This window comes from Balaenoptera physalus (genome assembly GCF_965194825.1).
Source record: "Balaenoptera physalus genome assembly, chromosome: 10".
Taxonomy (NCBI): domain Eukaryota; kingdom Metazoa; phylum Chordata; class Mammalia; order Artiodactyla; family Balaenopteridae; genus Balaenoptera; species Balaenoptera physalus.
Window position 1 is genome coordinate 102,099,944 of NC_138889.1, and position 20,016 is coordinate 102,119,959.

The window sequence follows — 20,016 nt, forward strand, 5'->3', positions numbered from 1 at the left end:
AGGATTTTAATGCAAGACTATATATTCCTTGAGGACAGGGACTTTCTTATTCATCACATTATCTCCAGGACTTAGTCCACCATCAGGTACAGAGTAGACTATGTATATTTGTTGAATGCATGAATGCATGAAGTTATATAAAATGTTTTATACACTTACGTAAGGGTAGAAAAGCCAGGTATCAGTTACTTATCTACTGAATAAATCTCACCTACAGAAAATCATAACTTTTCATGCTTTCGGAATCTTCACAGCCATTCTCTCACTTGATCTCTGCCGCAGGTTTCTGGAGTAGGAATCTAAAAGGAAAGTGCCATGTGAAGTCCTACATGTTATATAAGTGCGATCTATTGTTATTTTTGACATAATTAATGGATTAATCAATTTTTGGAACAAATATTCCCAGCCCTAGATTAGGTTCCTGGGAGGCAGAGTTACAAAATTTATCATTAAGAACTTATGAGAGGAGTGACACATAAATAACTTCTTAATAGACATTTAAGTGCATATACACACTACTGTATATAAAATAAATAACTTATAAGACCCTCTGTAAAGCACGGGGAACTCTATTCAATATTCTGTAATGATCTATATGGGAAAAGAATCTAAAAAAAGAGTGGATATATGTATATGTATAACTGATTCACTTTGCTGTACAGCAGAAACTAACACAACATTGTAAATCAACTATACTGCAATACAAAATTAATAAAAAATAAAAAAACAAAGATATTTAAGGGCAGACCTGAGGAATCCAATTTGAGTCAACTGAAGTCAAAGAGGAAAATTTATCGTAAGGTTACAGAGGTATCTCATGGAACTGGCGGTGGTTTTGAAGCATGTCCACAAATTCTCTGATAGTCCTCCTGTCAAGAGGTGGAGCTTACTTCCCCTCCCCTGGAGCATAGGCTGGACTTAGTGGCTCACTCCTGATAAATGGAATGTGGAAGAAGTGATGATGCGTGACTTCTGAGATGCGGTCATTGCATTAGTTTCCGGGCTGCTGTAACGAGGTAGCAGAAACTGGGTGACTTAAACAACAGAAATGTATTGTCTCACAGTCTGGAGGCTAGAAGTCTGAGATCAAGGTGTCAGCAGGGTTGTTTCCTTCTGAGGGCTGTGAGAGAGACTCTGTCCCAGGCCTCTTGCCTTGCCTCTGATGGTTTGCTGGCAATCTTTCGGTGTTCTCTCCATCTCTGCCTTCATTGTCACACAGCATTTTTCCATTAAAAAAAATTATTTATTTTTACTTATGGCTGCATTGGGTCTTCGTTGCTGCGTGTGGGCTTCCTCTAGTTGCAGCGAGTGGGGACTACTCTTCCTTGTGGTGCACAGGTTTCTCATTGCAGTGGCTTCTCTGGTTGTGGCGCATGGGTTCTAGAGCACAGGCTCAGTAGTTTTGGCTCATGGGCTCTAGAGCGCAGACTCAGTAGTTGTGGCGCATGGGCTTAGTTGCTCCGCAGCATGTGGGATCTTCCTGGACCGGAGATCGAACCTGTGTCCCCTGCATTGGCAGGTAGATTCTTAACCACTGCGCCACGAGGGAAATCCAGCATTTTCCCTTTCTGCATGTCTGTTTGTGTCCAAATTTCCCCATTTTATAAGGACATTAGTTGCATTGGAATAAGGCCCCACTTAATGTCCTCAATTTGATTAATTAATTAAAATTTTTATTTTATATTGAGGCATAGGTGATTAACAGTGTTGTGCTAGTTTCAGGTGTGCAGCAAAGTGATTCAGTTATACATACACATGTATCTATTTTTTTTCAAATTCTTTTCCCATTTAGGTTATTACAGAGTATTGTACAGAGTCCCCTGTGCTATGCAGTAGGTCCTTGCTGGTTAACTATTTTAAATACAGCAGTGTGTACATGTAATGATCTCATTTTTTTTTTTTTTTTTGGCCACGAGGTGTGCAGAATCTTAGTTCCCCGACCAGGGATTGAACCCAGGCCCTCGGCAGTGAAGGCACAGAGTCCTAACCACTGGGCTGCCAGGGAATTCCTAGTAATGACCTCATTTTAAAGTGATTACTTCTGTAAAGACGTTATCTCCAAGTAAGGTCACATTCTGAGGTATTGAGGGTTAGGACTTCAGCATATGAATTTTGGGAAGGGCACAATTCAAACCATAGCAGTCATAAAAAGCCTGTGGCTTCCTCCCTGCTCTCTCTCTTGCATCACTGACTCGGAAGGAATCTAGCTGCCACGTTGTGAGAACACTCAAGAAGAGCTATGGTAAGGTCCACCTGGCAGGGAACCAGGGCCTCCTGCTAACCACCAGGTGAATGAGCCCCAGTTGAGCTTTAGGATGACTGCAGCGCTCACTGACATCTTTCCCCTCCAGCTTTATTGAGGTATAATTGACAATTAAAAATTGCGTATATTTAAGATGTATAACTTGATTATTTGTTGGTTTTTTTTGGCTGCACCGCGCGGCTTGCAGGATCCTAGTTCCCCAACCAGGGATCGAACCTGGACCCTGTCAGTGAAAGCACCAAGTCCTAACCCCTGGGCCACCAAGGAATTACTGATGATTTGATATACTTATGCACTGTGAAATAACCACCACAATCAAGCTAATTAACATAATCATCACCTCACGTAGTTACCATATATATATATTTATAAATTATAGATATTAATTATATAATATTTATTTATTTATTAAATGAATTTATAAAATTTATTTATATATATATACATTTTTTTGGTGGTGAGAGCACTTAAGGTTTACCCTCTTAGCAAATTTCAGTATACAATACAGTATTGTTAACTCTAGCCGCAGTGTTGTGCATTGGATCTGCAGATATTATTCATCCTGCATACATGAAACTTTGTGCCCCTTGACCAATGTCTCCCACTTCCTGCCTCCCTAGCCCTTGGTAGAGCATTCTACTCTCTGCTGCTATGTGTTTGACTTTCTTAGATTCCACATATAAGTGAGACCATGCAGTATTTGTCTTTCTGGGTCTGGCTTATCTCACTTAGCTTCAGGTTCATACATGTTATTGCAAATGGCAGGATTTCCTTATTTTTTAAGGCTGAATAATATTCCATTGTGTGTGTGTGTGTGTGTGTGTGTGTGTACATATACATACACACTTATATCCATGTATATAACATTTTCTTTATCCATTCATTTGTTGACATTTAGGTAGTTTCCATATCTTGGCTATTGTGAATAATGCTGCAATAATCATGGATATCTCTTTGAGATCCTGACATTATTTCCTTTGGATATATATCCAGAAGTGGGATTGCTGGATCCGAAGGTATTTCTATTTTTAATTTTTTGAGGAACCGCCACACTGCTTTCCATATGGCTGAACCAATTTCCATTCCCACCAGGGGTGTACAAGGTTTCTGGCTGACATCTTGACTGCAGTCTCATGAGAAACCCTGAGCAGAAACATTTGGCTCGGCTGCTCTGGAATATTTGACCTGCAGAAACCGTGAGATAAGGAATGTTTGTTATTTTAAGCTACTAACTTTTGGGGTAATTTTCATTTCTGCGGTAGAAAACTAAAACAGACCCTACAGGAAGGGAAAAGGCAGGAACCAGTAGGCAGGAAAGTAGACACAACTCTTTGCCTCTGGCTACTCTGCCTACTAGCCTTCTCCAGTACTTCATCCATAGAGAGAAACGTGATAACCCCACGGCTTTTGTGTTTACATGTTACAGTTCCAGGGATACAGAAATCCCAATTCCAAATTTCCTTTTGTTTTTTTTGGCCTTGCAGCTTGCAGGATCCTAGTTCTCTGACCGGGGATCGAACCCAGGCCCACTGCAGCGAAAGTGCCGAGTCCTAACCACTGGAAGTCCCCAGATTCCAAATTTCTGAGTGAGAGAATGTGGGTCAGCTGTGGCAGAGGGTTAGCTGTAGGGACAAGTCCAAGTTTCATGAGGCTTAGAGATTTTATCTTTACAGGGGTGTCATTAAGAAAAAGAATACAAGATTACATACAAAAAATGATTCCTTGGAATGGATGAGAAAATAAATCACAACAAATTAAAAATGTTCTATAGCTGACACATACCAAAACATTACAGTATAAAACAATTGCATGGTATTTGTATTAGTTAAGTCTCATGGTTGAAAGAGGTTTCCATAGACTGTCTCCTCTGCCCATTTCAAACCCACATGCATCTGAGTGCTGTAGGTCACATGAGTGTACTGACCTGAGTTCTGGCTCTGCACTTTCATGCATGATTCTGGGAGAGTTGGTACAGCGGGTGATATCAGTGTTCCTAGAAGCCATTCTCCCCTGGGATGACTACCAATAACTGAACTAAATGCCAAACCATTTACAAATCATATAAATATATTCAATAAACCCAAGCATTGTATATTCTCACCTCAACTACCCCTTAGCTGGACTTCATAACGCCAGCAGCCACTCTAAAGCTGCAGGAGGGTGGGAGGATGGAGGGGAAATCAAGGTGGAAAGATACAGTGTTTTTTGTTTGTTTGTTTGTTTATTTTTGGCTGCATTGGGTCTTCGTTGCTGCTTGCGGGCTTTCTCTAGTTGCAGTGAGCGGGGGCTACTCTTCGTTGCGGTGCGCGGGCCTCTCATTGCGTTGGCCTCTCCTGTTGCAGAGCACGGGCTCAAGGTGCGTGGGCCTCAGTAGTTGTAGCACACGGGCTCAGTAGTTGTGGGTCCTAGAGCGCAGGCTCAGTAGTTGTGGCGCACGGGCCCAGTTGCCCCGCGGCATGTGGGATCTTCCCGGACCAGGGCTCGAACCCGTGTCTCCTGCATTGGCAGGCAGATTCTTAACCACTGCGCCACAAGGGAAGCCCAGATACAGTGGTTTTAACCAATTGTGGCTAAAATACCTTCCTTCTAAAACTTGACAAAAAACACCTGATGACGTGAACACATAGCTATGGCCTTCCCAGGGCCTTGGAAGAGTCCTGGTAGGTAAGGAGCCCTGAAGCCTTCGTTTGTCACCCTCCTGGAAAATTTGCCTCTGGGTAGAGTCTTATAGAACAAAATGGTGGCTGGAGGCTTAACCCAGTGTTTCCTGAGAAAATGAAAATAATTCCATGAGGACAGATAATTATAATACACTGTGAGAAGAGATTGGGCAGACTAAGAGAGCGCCAACGTGAAAGTGGGGGATTGACTCAGGCTTGCAGAGTCGATGCGAGGGAATGCTTGCTGTGGAAAATGACATTTGGGTGAGTGGGAGTGAGGGGGGTAGAATGCCCCAGGCGGCTACGTAGCATATGTAAAGGGAGGAGGTGTAAGAGACCATGGCTGACTTGGGGCCACAGCAGATATGTCAGGGATGTTGGCATGAAGGGTGTGAGGATGGGGTTGCCTGAGAAGCAGCCCAGGAAATCAACCCAGGTCAGATGATGAGATGCCTTGCTGTGTATGCTTTTTGGACTCTTCGCTGAAGGAAATGGGAATCAATGAAGGGTTTTCAGCCCGAAATTTAGATGATCAGATTTGCATTAGTACGTCAGCCTGGCATTTTCAGTCAGTATGGGAGGCTTAGCTGTGTTAAAAGAAAATTTTCCACAGGCAATTTAGTGATCTAGTAGGCTTTTATTTAGCGATTCATGAGTCAGACAGCCTCCAATCTAGCCGATAGAAAGGAACTCTGAAGAGCTGTACAAGGCGAGAGATTTTTACAGACCCACGTGAGCAGGAACAAGGAAGTGAAACTGGGCATTTGCTGATTGAGTAAAGCAGGGTTGCTTTCCTCATATGGAGAAAAGGGAAGTCTTGGATCCTGGTCAGGTAACTTGGGCTGAGCAGGTAAGCAGTGATGGGTTGACCTAGGGCTTCCTTTTCTGTCAGAGCAAAGAAATTTAGTTCAGTTTTTGTTTGCTGACATGGGGCTTAGCACGACTCCATCTTGGGTCTAATGCAGTTACTTTAACAGAGGAAACTGGAAGCTCTTTCTATCTCAAACATAGAAATGCAGAAAAAAAAAAAAACCCTACTAACAAAATAATTCGAAAGATATGATTGAACGCAAATCTAAGGAAAGGAAATCCCCAAGAGCCAGAAGTGGAGAGGCTCCTAAAAACCAGGAAAGTGAGTGGAACTTGAATAGTGGCCCCAAGGGGAAGAGGACTGGATAAGGGTCTTTACAGCTGGGGATGGGGCTTGAATGACCACGCAGGGAGGTGAGTCTGGAGCGCAGGCTTGGCACCGGTAGGATGCTGGAACTGACCTCAGGAGTCATAAATCTAGCTGTCCACCGAATCCTCTGTGGATAAAGGGTCAGGACACTGGAAAACTGTGCAGATAAGGGCTCATTCCTTCCTAAGCTTCAAACATGGAGACCTCTCAGAGACCCTCCTTCCCTCCCAGAGTGTGGGCTGTATTTGCCACCTACAACAAATTCATACATGTATTAATTGAGATCCTACTGTATGCCAGGTCTCATGTACTAGGAGTCTAAAGATTAAACAAACAAACAAACTTTAAAGCTGCTGAATGATTATCTGGGAACATATCCAGTGAAAAAAAATTTGGAAAATTTTGGAATTTCTTCCCCTTAGCTGGTCTTAGCCTCAGCATTTTCCCATCTTTTCCTATCCAAGCCCCTGCAAGATCTTTGTTTGAGCTGGGACGAGTGGATTTCAGGATGTACATCCTGGCAGAACAAGGACAGGGGAGAATCCCACCCATAATGAGAGGTTATAAGTCTCCATCAGGGGCCCCAATCCTAGGTCTGGTACCTTAACTAGGAATGTGTCCATCAGGCTTGGGAATTTATCAATCGAACAGAGGCTCTAGGCTCAACGGAGCATGATCTCTGTCTACCAGGAAGCAGATGTGGGTGAAGGGTTGGTGAGCTGATCATGACACACAGGGCAGGGTCTGAGGGCCCCATGGGTCTGCAGTCTTGCATTAGGCAAGCAGTGAGCACATTGCGTACCAGGGGAAGAAGCAGGGTGTGTGAAGCCTGGGTGGAAGTACCTGACTGCTGGGAGGAAGTCTATGTGTAGGGTGGGGTTAGGCTAATATACACCCTGAGGATTTATAACTTTCTTCTGACATGGGGTGTGGTGTGGAATGTTTGAGGTCCAAGTCTCTGAAAAGGACCCAACAGACAACCTGCAGGCTGCTTTGTTTATGGGTTCAGGAGTGGGCATTGTTTTGGATGGGGCAGGGGCCCCTTGAAATGGGTATCTTGCTCCCTAAGTTACAAATATCTACTTGGAGATTAGATTGCCTCACTGTGTTCCTAAGATCTTGGCCTCTGGAAGCCCCCTGGTGCTGGGAGAAGGGCAGGGGTGAACCTCACCCTCTGTAAGAAGACTCGGTCCTGCCATGGCCAGGATGGTAGCCACTAGTCAATGTGGTTATTGAGCTCTTGAAAGGTGGCTGGTCCCAACTGAGATGTGTCGTAAGAGAAAGATACACTTCAGATGTTGAAGACTTACTATGAAAAAAAGAGTGGAATACAGCTAATTACTAATTTTAAAATATCGATTACATGCTGAAGTGACTATATTTTTGACATATTGGGTTAAGTAAAACATATTTTTGAAATTAATTTTACCTGTTTCTTTTAATTAAAAAAATGTAACTAACTACTAGAAAATTTAAATTACATATGTGGCCTGTATCTGTGGCTTGCATTAGATTTCTTTTTTTTTTTTTTTTTTTTAACATCTTTATTGAAGTATAATTGCCTTACAATGGTGTGTTAGCTTCTGCTTTATAACAAAGTGAATCAGTTATACATATACAATATGTTCCCATTTCTCTTCCCTCTTGCATCTCCCTCCCTCCCACCCTCCCCATCCCATCCCTCTAGATGGTCACAAAGCACCGAGCTGATCTCCCTGTGCTATGCGGCTGCTTCCCACTAGTTATCTATTTTACATTTGGTAGTGTATATATGTCCATGACACTCTCTTACCCTGTCACATCTCACCCCACCCCCTCCCCATATCCTCAAGTCCATTCTCTAGTAGGTCTGTGTCTTTATTCCCGTCTTGCCACTAGGTTCTTCATGGCCTTTTTTTTTTTTTTTTTTTTTTTTTTTTTTTTTTCCCCTTAGATTCCATATATATGTGTTAGCATACTGTATTTGTTTTTCTCTTTCTGACTTACTTCACTCTGTATGACAGACTCTAACTCCATCCACCTCATTACAAATACCTCCATTTCTTGCATTAGATTTCTGTTGGACCACGCTGCCTCAGTCCATCAGGACTTTTGGTTACCATAGGATGAGGACTCCTGGGTCCTGTCCTGGTTCTTCCTTCCCTCTTTAGGCTCAGGGAACTTGATTACTTCTCCATGATCATTACTTATTCCTTTTCATCCACAACCCTGAAAGAAGCAGCCGTAAGTCCTTTGACGAGAAAAGGGGATAATATTCAGGAATTGCTAGGAAGAGGCAGCCATGGGAGAGGAGATATGGCAGACTGAGACCCCAGCCCATCCTTCTGTAGAAGGAAGGGAAGGAGAGGCAGGAAGCCCTCTAAGCCTAGTGGTCTAAACCAGGCTCGTTCCTTCCTACCCCCTGGGGACATTTGGAAACATCTGGAGACATCTTTGGTTGTCACACTGGGTGAGGTGGGGGTGCTGCTGGCATCTTAGGGTAGCGGCCAGGGATGCTGAGAAACGTTCTACAACACACAGGACAACGGCCACAACAAAGAATTATCCAGCCCCAAGTGTTCATAGTGTCAAGGTCGAGAGACCCTGACCTGCCTAGGAAACGCCTTTGATATCCGTGGCCAAAGACAGGAAGGGAGGCTGTGGACACTGACACAGTAGAAGGGCCTGCCCCACCCTCTCCCATTCCCTGGCTCTTTCTTCATCACCGGTGACTCATGGCCCTTGCCCTGCACTGAACCTGCCTGAACTCATCCTGGTGGAGAGAGAAGAAACTCTCCTCAAGTGTGACTCACATGCCCCAAGTCTCAGGTGGAGACCTCTCCCTGCAGGAGATAAGCCCTCTGGGAGAGAGGGCTAGGGAAGGGATTGGTGCAGAGGGTACATGATTAGTTGCCACTCTTGTTCCTTTACCTTGTCAGTCCTTTTTTTTTTTTTTTTTTTTCCTGTTTCCAACTCCCTCTGCAGCTGCCCTGAGCTTACAAGAAGCTCCTGGTCAGATCTGACTCTACAGAATTGTTGGGCAGATAGCTATCAGAGTTGTTGGGCTGAGAAGGAAGCTGATGGAAGCAGATAGGGTTTCCTCAGAGAGAATAAAAACTGTGAATTTGCCTCCGGATTTCTTGCAGAAGCCCAGGTCTCCAGGGTCTGCCTCTGGGAGCAGCCCTGCTGGTGTTGGGAGAGGTCCATTCTGTAACTCTCCCACCAGCTTTCATGGAGCCCTAATTCCAAACCCCAGCTCTGAAAGGCACACTCCCTGCCCTCAGGGAATTTACAGTCTAGCCGTGGATACAAAGCCTGCATACTTAAAATGATTTAAATGGCATTAAAGGGAACTCAGTGGTAACAGAGGCTTTAAAGGAGCAGAGAGTCAGGGGACAGAGTGATGACAGGGTTGCCCAGAACTATGGAAAGAACCTGTGCTCTGGACCCCACTGGCTTTAGCTATATCCTGATGCTAAAATTTTCCAGCTACATGACCTTCTTCACGAAATGAAGGCACCAATAAAATCTAGGTATAAATGAGATTCTGCTTTCTGCTCCCATTCTCCACACACAGCTGGGTAGAGCCTGTCCCAGGGAGCAGTGCTGGGGGTTTCCAGATTGCCCTCTCTGTGGGAAAATGGCTCACATGTGCAGCTTGCTGATGTGGAGGTGAGGAGTATCAGCTCCTTACAGAAAGATGCAGCCTTGTAATTTGTAGCAGTTGTGCTGGGCTGAAGCTTGAGGCATCCTTTCCTCCCTGTTCTTGGGAGAAAGATTCCTGCCCGTTATTTGGCCTCATGTGTCCTTCCCACAGGAGCTATAATTTACTGAGCATCTATTATGTGTCAGACACTAAGTAGGTACTTTGCTGCATTCTCTTATTTAAGTCAAGCAATAAGCAATAATTGAATATCCTCTCTGTATTGAACACTGGGGCAGGGGCTGGGTGACTGGGACATAAGGTTAAAAAAAAAAAAAAAGACAAAATAGGGAACTCCCTGGCAGTCCAGTGGTTAGGACTCCGCGCTTTCACTGCCGAGGGCCCGGGTTCAATCCCCGGTCGGGGAACTAAGATCCCACAAGCCACAAGGTGTGGCCAAAAAAAAAAAAAAAAAAAAAAAAAAAAAAGACAAAATTCGAATAGGGGAGGAAAACATGACATTTTCAGTGCCGTGTGTGAGTGTGCTGGTGTGGAGGTCATGAGCCTTGACTTGGTCTCCTGGCTGCTGACGAGGTAAGCTGCTAACAGGGTGATTCCCCCCGACTCAGGCACCTCACGTACACGCAGAGGCAGCTGGACGTCACAACCCCAACCCGAGCCAGGCACCACATGTGTACCCAGAAGACCACCTCCAACTAAGCCAGATCTTTTCTAATTAGAAACCCAGGTGTAGGGACTTCCCTGGTGGCGCAGTGGGTAAGAATCCGCCTGCCAATGCAGGGGACACGGGTTCGAGCCCTGGTCCGGGGAGATCCCACATGCTGCGGAGCAACTAAGCCCGTGCGCCACAACTACTGAGCCTACCCTCTAGAGCCCGCAAGCCGCAACTACTGAAGCCCGCGTGCCACAACTACTGAAGCCCATGCACCTAGAGCCCATCCTCTGCAACAAGAGAAGCCACCACAATGAGAAGCCTGCGCATCGCAATGAAGAGTAGCCCCTGCTCGCCACAACTAGAGAAAGCTCGCGTGCAGCCAAAAATAAAACAAACAAACAAACAAATAAATAAAAAATAAAAACCCAGGTGTCAGCAACCGTTCAGGAACACCCAGGGACTTTGCTTTCCTAACCTGGGAAAGGGACAGTTCATAGTCTTCTGGCTTTGGAAAATGACTCCTTTTCTTCTCCCACATCGTCAGATCTGACGTTTTCCTAGGCTGTGCTAGATTGGGCTTCCTGCTTGAAAGTAAATCTTCCTTTTTTTTTTTCCATTCAGCACTCAATCTTTGGTTTCTGGTAGTTTAAACATTTTTCTTTAACAAAGGCAAACCAGAGGACAGAGGAAGGAATGATAAATCCTGTGTGTAGGAGTCAGAGAAGTTCCGAGAAGAGGTTGCATTTAGGCTGGGACTGGAATGATAACAAAAAGATCTGTCAGGCTGACAAAGCGATGAGGGAGCACATTCCAGGGGCTGGGAGGACGTGAGCAAAGGAAGAGGTGCGCAAATGTATGACCTATTCAGGCCACGCCAGGTCACTGGTCGGGGCCGCAGGGTAGGTGCTTGGTGGGAACTGTGAGGTGCTCCCTGGAAAGTTAGGGTGGCACAAGCTTGTAAGATAATACTAAAGAGGTGAGAATTTTCCCCATGACCAAGGGTTGCAAACTCAAATACCTACAAGGACCACTCAGACACCTTAAATGAATGAAAAATGTATTCTTCTACATGGACACACTTTTTTGGGGGGGGGGATGGTTAATCTTACACCTATAGGGACATTCTTCACATCCAAAAAATAGATATTATCTTCCTTCATTCAAGGAGTATTGACCGAGCTTCTTCTGTGCACCAGGCATTGTCCTAGGCACTGGCCACTTGTCTTGAAACATGTACATCTCTAAGCCTTTATTTTCTTTTCTTACTTTTGCTAGAGATGTGAATATAATACATTTTCTCTACTATTATGAAAAAACTCAGGGCATGATAAAAAGGCAACAGACACTCCAAGAAGAATGATGGGGAAGAATGGGGTGGGGAGAACTGGAGAATCTGTGTCCTGTTTAAAAGGGCATCTCTGACTCAGCACCAGATGATTATAACTATGCTGAGAATGAGACTGGTGGAGTGCTCCAATTCAATTTTTCTTCCCAGAGAAAGTGGCAACAGGGATTTAAAAATGTGATTGTATCAGAAATTTTTTTTAAATTAATTAATTAATTAATTAATTAATATTTGGCTGCGCTGGGTCTTCGTTGCTGCGCGTGGGCTTTCTCTAGTTGCGGCGAGTGGGGGTTACTCTTCGTTGCGGTGCGTGGGCTTCTCATTGTGGTGGCTTCTCTTGTTGTGGAGCACAGGCTCCAGACGCACAGGCTCAGTAATTGTGGCTCACGGGCCCAGTTGCTCCGCAGCATGTGGGATCTTCCCAGACCAGGGCTCGAACCTGTGTGCCCTTCATTGGCAGACAGATTCTCAATCACTGTGCCACCAGGGAAGCCCTCTCCCCTTCTTTTTTAAAAACAGGATCACAAGATTGTCAAGGTGGCCATGTGCCCAGCTAATAACCATATTTCCCAGCCTCCCTTACTTAGTCAAGTCATATGACTCCCGTGTGACTAAGTTCTGGCCAATGAGAGGCCAATGGTTGTGCTTGGTTGTTATTGAAAAGGCTACAAAAAGGGGATAGACAGCTGGTAATGTCCCCCATTCCTCCAGTTTTCTTCTTCAGACAGTAAAGTGATGGCTAGAGCTTCGTTGTCATATTAGGCTAAGGGGCAGCCTTGAATATAGAAGCCATATTAGTGCTTGACAAAATACCAAAGACTGTGTAACTTAGACAACAGATACTAATTTTTTCCAGAGTTATGGAGGCCAGAAGTCCAAGATCAAGGTGTTGGAAGGTTTGGTTTCTTCAGAGGCCTCTTTCCTTGTTTTGAAGGTGACCACCTTCTTGCTGTGTCCTCACATGGTCTTTTCTCTGTGTGTGCACATCCCAGGTATCTCTTTGTGTGTCCAAATTTCCTCTTCTTATAAAGACATCAGTCTGATTGTATTAAGGGCCCTGTCTCCAAATACAGTTATGTTCTGAGGTACCAGGGGTTAAGGTTTCAACACCTCAATTTTGGGGTGGGGAGATAATTTGGCCCATAACACAAATTATGCATGAAAGATGCTGGGACAGAAAGATGCTGGCACCTGGATCTTCATGGAGTGTCCATATCAGTCTGAACAATTTCTAGCCTTTTTTTTTTTTTAAATAAATTTATTTATTTATTTTTTGCTGCATTGGGTCTTTGTTGCTGCACGCAGGGTTTCTCTAGTTACAGCTAATGGTGGCTACTCTTCATTGTGGTGCGTGGGCTTCTCATTGTGGTGGCTTCTCTTGTTGTGGAGCATGGGCTCTAGGAATGCAGGCTTCAGTAGTTGTGGCACGTGGGCTCAGTAGTTGTGGCTCCGAGCTCTAGAGCACAGGCTCAGTAGTTGTGGTGCATGGGCTTAGTTGTTCTGCGGCATGTGGGATCTTCCCGGACCAGGGCTCGAACCCGCGTCCCCTGCATTGGCAGGCGGATTCTCAACCACTGCACCACCAGGGAAGCCCTGTTTCTTTTTTTTAATTGGGGTGTAGTTGTTTTACAATGTTGTGTTAGTTTCTACTGTACAGCGAAGTGGAGTTCCCTGTGCTAAACAGCAGGTTCTTATTAGTTATCTATTTTATACATATTAGTGTATATATGTCAGTCCCAACCTCCCAATTCATCCCACACCCCCTGCCCTGCTTTCCCCCCTTGGTGTCCATACGTTTGTTCTCTATATCTTTGTTTCTGCCTTGCAAACCGATTCATCTGTACCATTTTTCTAGATTCCACATATATGTGGTAATATACGAAATTTGTTTTTCTCTTTCTAACTTCACTCTGTATGACCGTCTCTAGGTCCATCCACATATCTACAAATGACCCAGTTTCATTCCTTTGTATGGCTGAGTAATATTCCATTGTATGTATGTACCACATCTTCTATATCCATTCATCTGTCGATGGACATTTAGGTTGCTACCATGACCTGGCTATTGTAAATAGTGCTGCAATGAACATTCGAGTGCATGTGTCTTTTTGAATTATGGTTTTCTCTGGGTATATGCCCAGTAGTGGGATTGCTGGGTCATATGGTAATTCTATTTTTAGTTCTTTAAGGAACCTCCATACTGTTCTCCATACCGGCTGCATCAAATTACGTTCCTACCAACAGTGCAAGAAGGTTCCCTTTTCTCTACACTTTCTCCAGCATTTATTGTTTGTAGATTTTCTGATGATGCCCATTCTAACTGGTGCGAGGTGATACCTCATTGTAGTTTTGATTTGCATTTCTCTAATAATTAGTGATGTTGAGCAGCTTTTCATGTGCCTTGTGGCCATCTGTATGCCTTCTTTGGAGAAAAGTCTATTTAGATCTTCTGCCCATTTTTTGATTGTGTTTGTTTTTTTGATATTGAGCTGCATGAGCTGTTTGTATATTTTGGAGATGAATCCTTTGTCTGTCGATTCATTTGCAAATATTTTCTCCCATTCTGAGGGTTATCTTTTTGTCTTGTTTATAGTTTCCTTTGCTGTGCAAAAGCTTTTAAGTTTCATTAGGTCCCATTTGTTTAGTTCTGCTTTTATTTCCATTACTCTAGGAGGTGGGTCAAGAAAGATCTTGCTGTGATTTATGTCAAAGGGTGTTCTTCCTATGTTTTCCTCTAAGAGTTTTACAGTGTTTGGTCTTACATTTAGGTCTTTAATCCATTTTGAGTTTATTTTTGTATATGGTGTTAGGGAGTGTTCTAATTTCATTCTTTTACATGTACCTGTCCAGTTTTCCCAGCACTACTTATTGAAGAGACTGTCATTTCTCCATTGTATATCCTTGCCTCCTTTGTTATAGATTAGTTGACCATAGGTGCATGGGTTTATCTCTGGGCTTTCTATCTTGTTCCATTGATCTATATTTCTGTTTTTGTGCCAATATCATATTGTCCTGATTACTGTAGCTTTGTAGTATAGTATGAAGTCAGGGAGCCTGATTCCTCCAGCTCTGTTTTTTTTTCTCAATATTGCTTTGGCTCTTAGGGATCTTTTGTGTCTCCATTAAAATTTTAAGATTTTTTGTTCTAGTTCTGTGAGAAATGCCACAGGTAATTTGATAGGGATTGCACTGAATCTGTAGATTGCTTTGGGTAGTATAGTCATTTTCACAACATTGATTCTTCCAATCCAAGAACATGGTGTATCTCTCCAACTGTTTTTGTCATCTTTGATTTCTTTCATCAGTGTCTTATAGTTTTCTGAGTACAGGTCTTTTACCTCCTTAGGTAGGTTTATTCCTAGGTATTTTATTCTTTTTGTTGCACTGGTGAATGGGATTGTTTCCTTACTTTCTTTTTCTGATCTTTCATTGTTAGTGCATAGGAATGCAAGAGATTTCTGTGCATTAATTTTGTATCCTGAAACTTTACCAAATTCATTGATTAGCTCTAGTAGTTTTCTGGTGACATCTTTAGGATTTCCTATGTATAGTATCATGTCACCTGCAAACAGTGACAGTTTTACTTCTTCCTTTCTAATCTGTATTCCTTTTATATCTTTTTCTTCTCTGACTGCTGTGACTAGGACTTCCAAAACTATGTTGAATAATAGTGGCGAGAGTGGACATCCCTGTCTTGTTCCTGATCTTAGAGGAAATACTTCCAATTTTTCACCACTGAGAATGATGTTTGCTGTGGGTTTGTCGTATATGGCCTTTATTATGTTGAGGTAGGTTTACTCTATGTCCACTTTCTGGAGAGTTTTTATCATAAATGGGTGTTGAATTTTGTCAAAAGCTTTTTCTGCATCTATTGAGATGATCATATGGTTTTTCTCCTTCAATTTGTTAATATGGTGTATCACATTGATTGATTTGCATATATTGAAGAATCATTGCATCCCTGTGATAAATCCCACTTGATCATGGTGTATGGTCCTTTTAATGTGTTGTTGGACAATGTTTGGTAGTATTTTGTTGCAGATTTTTGCATCTATATTCATCAGTGATATTGGTCTGTAATTTTTTTTTTTTTATTGTATCTCTGTCTGGTTTTGGTATCAAGGTGATGGTGGCCTCGTAGGAGGAGTTTGGGAGTGCTCCTTCCCCTGCAATTTTTTGGAAGAGTTTGAGAAGGGTGGGTGTTAGCTCTTCTCTAAATGTTTGGTAGAATTCACCTGGGAAGCCATCTGGTCCTGGACTTCTGTTTGTTGGAAGATTTTTAATCACAGTTTCAATTTCATTACTTCTGATTGGTCTGTTCATATTTCCTATTTCTTCCTCGTTCAGTCTTGGAAAGTTATACCCTTCTAAGAATTTGTCCATTTCTTCCAGGTTGTCCATTTTATTGGCATAGAGTTGCTTGTAGTAGTCTCTTAGGATGCTTTGTATTTCTGCAGTGTCTGTTGTAACATTGTCCTTTTTCATTTCTAATTTTATTGATTTGAGTCCTCTCCCTCTTTTTCTTGATGAGTCTGGCTAAAGGTTTATCAATTTTGTTTATCTTTTCAAGGAACCAGCTTTTAGTTTTATTTATCTTTGCTATTGTTTTCTTTGTTTCTATTTCATTTACTTCTGCTCTGATCTTTACAATTTCTTTCCTTCTACTAACTTTGGGTTTTGTTTGTTCTTCTTTCTCTAGTTCCTTTAGGTGTAAGGTTAGATTGTTTACTTGAGATTTTTCTTGTTTCTTGAGGTAGGATTGTATTGCTGTAAACTTCCCTCTTAGAACTGCTTTTGCTGCATCCCATAGGTTTTGGATCATCGTGTTTTCATTTTCATTTGTCTCTAGGTATTTTTTGATTTCCTCTTTGATTTCTTATTGATCTGTGTTCATCTCTGTTTGTTTGTTCTTTAATTCTTCTAGGTCTTTGTTAAACATTTCTTGCATCTTCTCGATCTTTGCCTCCATTCTTTTTCTGAGGTCCTGGATCATCTTCACTATCATTATTCTGAATTCTTTTCATGAAGGTTGCCTATCTCCACTTCATTTAGTTGTTTTTCTGGGATTTTATCTTGTTCCTTCATCTGGGACATTATCCTCTGCCTTTTCATTTTGTCTATAGTTCTGTGATTGTGGTTTTCATTCTGCAGGCTACAGGATTGTAGTTCTTCTTGGTTCTGCTGTCTGCCCTCTCCATATTCTTTTTCATTATGATTTATTATAAGATATTGATTATAGTTCCCTGTGCTATACAGTAGGACCTTTTAGTTTATCTGATATGGTCTCACACTTAAAAAACATTGATGTACAAAAATTTGGTTTCATGGAGAGGTTTCCCCAGGGAAGAAAAGAACCCAATGGTCTGAATAACTGTTTGTGCCAGACCCCATGTAAGCCCATTTTATCTTCATGGGAACCTTATGATAACCAGTTGAGATGGGTGTTAGTGCCCCATTTCACTTGAGAAAACTGAGGGTCAGGGGGTTATATACCTTGACTTGACATCACACAGTTGCCTAAAGAGAGAATCACTCAGAGGCAGCATTACTCAGGTGTGCCAAAGTCCATATTCTGCCCATACCACCTTATAATTCCATGATCTAGCCCCTCCTTATGACATATGGAATTTAGGAAAAACGGTGCCCATTGTCTGTTTGTAAGATGCACTTATCAGAAAAAGGCAATATAATGTATTGGTTGAGAACATGGTCTCTGGAGCCAGACTGCCTGGATTCAAATTCTGACTATGCTTCTTATTAGCTGTGTGACCTTGGGCCAGTTACTCAGCCTCTCTGTGCCTCAGATTCCTAAGGGATAATAATAGTATTTATTTCAACCTCTTGTTGTGAAGATTAAATCGATTGATATGTAAAAGGTATTTGAAATAGTGCTGGCACATAATTCCTTCTATCCAAGTGTTAATATTATTCATGTTTTATGTTGTCTCTACCATGTTATGGCTTAGGATAGAATGTTCCCCTCTCTGTTAGGAAGGCAGCATGTCAAGGCATCTCCTCTTTAGAGCAGGCTTCACATCTTTATTCCTCAGGCTGTAGATCAGAGGGTTCAGCATGGGGATGATCACTGTGTAGAAGACAGACACGACCTTGTTCGGTTCCATGGAACTGTGAGAGCTTGGCTGGGCATACATGGAGGTGATGGTGCCGTAGAAAAGGCAGATGACTGCGAGGTGGGAGGCACAGGTGGAGAGTGCTTTGCTCTGAGCCTTGAGGGAACGCATCCTGCAGATAGTCACCAGGATGTAGGCATAGGAGACCAGGATAACGGTGACGGTAAAGAGGATAATCAAGGCAGAAGATGAGAAGACAATGGCCTCAGCCTTGGCAACGTCTGCACAGGCAAGTTGGAGCACAAGGGGAACGTCACAGACATAGTGGTTAACGATATTGAGACCACAGTAGAGCGGCTTGAAGATGTACCCAGTCAGTAAAGCTGAATTGGCAACAGAAGCCATACAGGTGGCTGCCACCAGTTGGACACACAGACGTTGGGACATGACGGTGTGGTGGAGGAGAGGGCGGTAGATGGCAGCAAATCGGTCATATGCCATAATGGCCAGGAGCAGACAGTCAGCAGTACCGTGAAGAGGCATGAGGGCCATCTGGACCACACAGCCTGCAAAGGAGATGGACTGGCTTGAGGTGAGGAAGCTCTCCAGCAGCCTGGGGGTGTTTAACGTGGAGGAGGAGGAGTCTATGAAGGAGAGGATACTCAGCAAGAAGTACACGGGTCTGCGTGGATCGGGGTGATCATGGCCAGGTTGCCTGTGAGGGTAACTGAATAGATGAACAGGAAGGGTGCAAAGAGGATGCCCTTGAGCCCCGCCTGCTCTGTGAGCCCCAGCAGGAGGAACCAGGTGACGCGGGTGCAGTTCTTCCCTGTGGTGCCCCTGTCACTGCAGAGACACCAAGTAAGACATGCTTGTACCCTAGAGGCAGACCCTGGGGTCAGTGTCTGCAGCTCTTTTAATTCCCCCAGAATGCGCAGTGCTAGAGGAACTGGGTGGGGGGACACTGGCCTGAACTGATCACCTACTGTGAGTCATGTGCTAACTCATTTCCTAAACAGCTATTGAAACTTCATAATACTTTCTCATTTAAATATTATGCCCATTTAGCTATTCACAATAGCCAAGACATGGAAACAACCTAAATGTCCATCGACAGAGGAATGGATAAAGAAGATGTGGTACATATATCCAATGGAATGTTAGCCATAAAAAAGAATGAAATAATGCCATTTGCAGCAACATGGTTGGACCTAGAGATTGTCACACTAGGTGAAGTAAATCAGACAGAGACAGATAGATAATATAGCATATCACTTACATGTGGAATCTAAAATATGACAATGAACTTATCTACGGAACAGAAACAGACTCACAGACATAGAGAACAGACTTATGGTTGTCAAGGGGGATGGGACAGGGGGAGGGATGGATTGGGAGTTTGGGATTAGCAGATGCAAACAATGAATAATCAACAAGGTCCTACTGTATAGCACAGGGAACTATATTCAATATCCTGTGATAAACTATAATGGAAAAGAGTATGAAAAAGAATGTATATATATGTATAATTGAATCACTTTGCTGTACAGCAGAAATTAATGTAACATTGTAAATCAACTATACTTCAATAAAATAAATTGTAAAAATGTATAGAACATAAAAAAAACCCATTATGTCCATTTATATTTAGTGAGAGGATCAATTTGCCCAAGGTAAGAGAGCTAGTACATAAAGAACGTGGGATTAGAACTCAGTCCAAGTACTAATCATATGTCTATTATATAGTTATAATAATTTTCTATTCCCCAAATTTCCTGTTCCATGGAGAACTGCATCACTAGTGAGTGCTGGAGGCCGGTATGTTGGTCCAGAGAGGGAATACGTGAAAGTGTTAATTTGTAATTTATTTGGGGGCAAAGGCTCCAACAGTACTAGTCCCCAAGGCCAGGGACACGGAAATCAGGCCTAATGTCCTCATTAATATAAGGTGACTCAGTAGAGCAGTGATTTCTCCCAGTGTTGTAGGTTGAATTGTATCTCTCAGGAAGATTTGTTGAAGTCCTAACCCCTGGTACCTGTGAATGTTACCTTATTTGTAAATAGGGTCTTTGCAGAAGTAATCAAGTTGAATCATATTCGATTAGGGTGAGCCCTCAATGCAATATGACTGGTGTTCTTATAAGAAAAGAAAATGGAGATACAGGAGGTATGGGAGAACGCCATGTGAAGACACAGATA

General features: G+C 43.0%; 1 pseudogene across 1 annotated transcript; it reads right to left on the reverse strand.

Moving 5' to 3' along the window:
* Positions 1–15,732: 15,732 nt before the first annotated feature.
* On the reverse strand, positions 15,733–20,001 carry LOC309636443 (olfactory receptor 5AP2-like; annotated as a pseudogene). The gene is made up of 2 exons: positions 19,980–20,001; positions 15,733–18,799 (listed from the first exon to the last, which is right to left on the reverse strand). The product of its transcript is annotated as an olfactory receptor 5AP2-like (transcript).
* Positions 20,002–20,016: the final 15 nt, after the last annotated feature.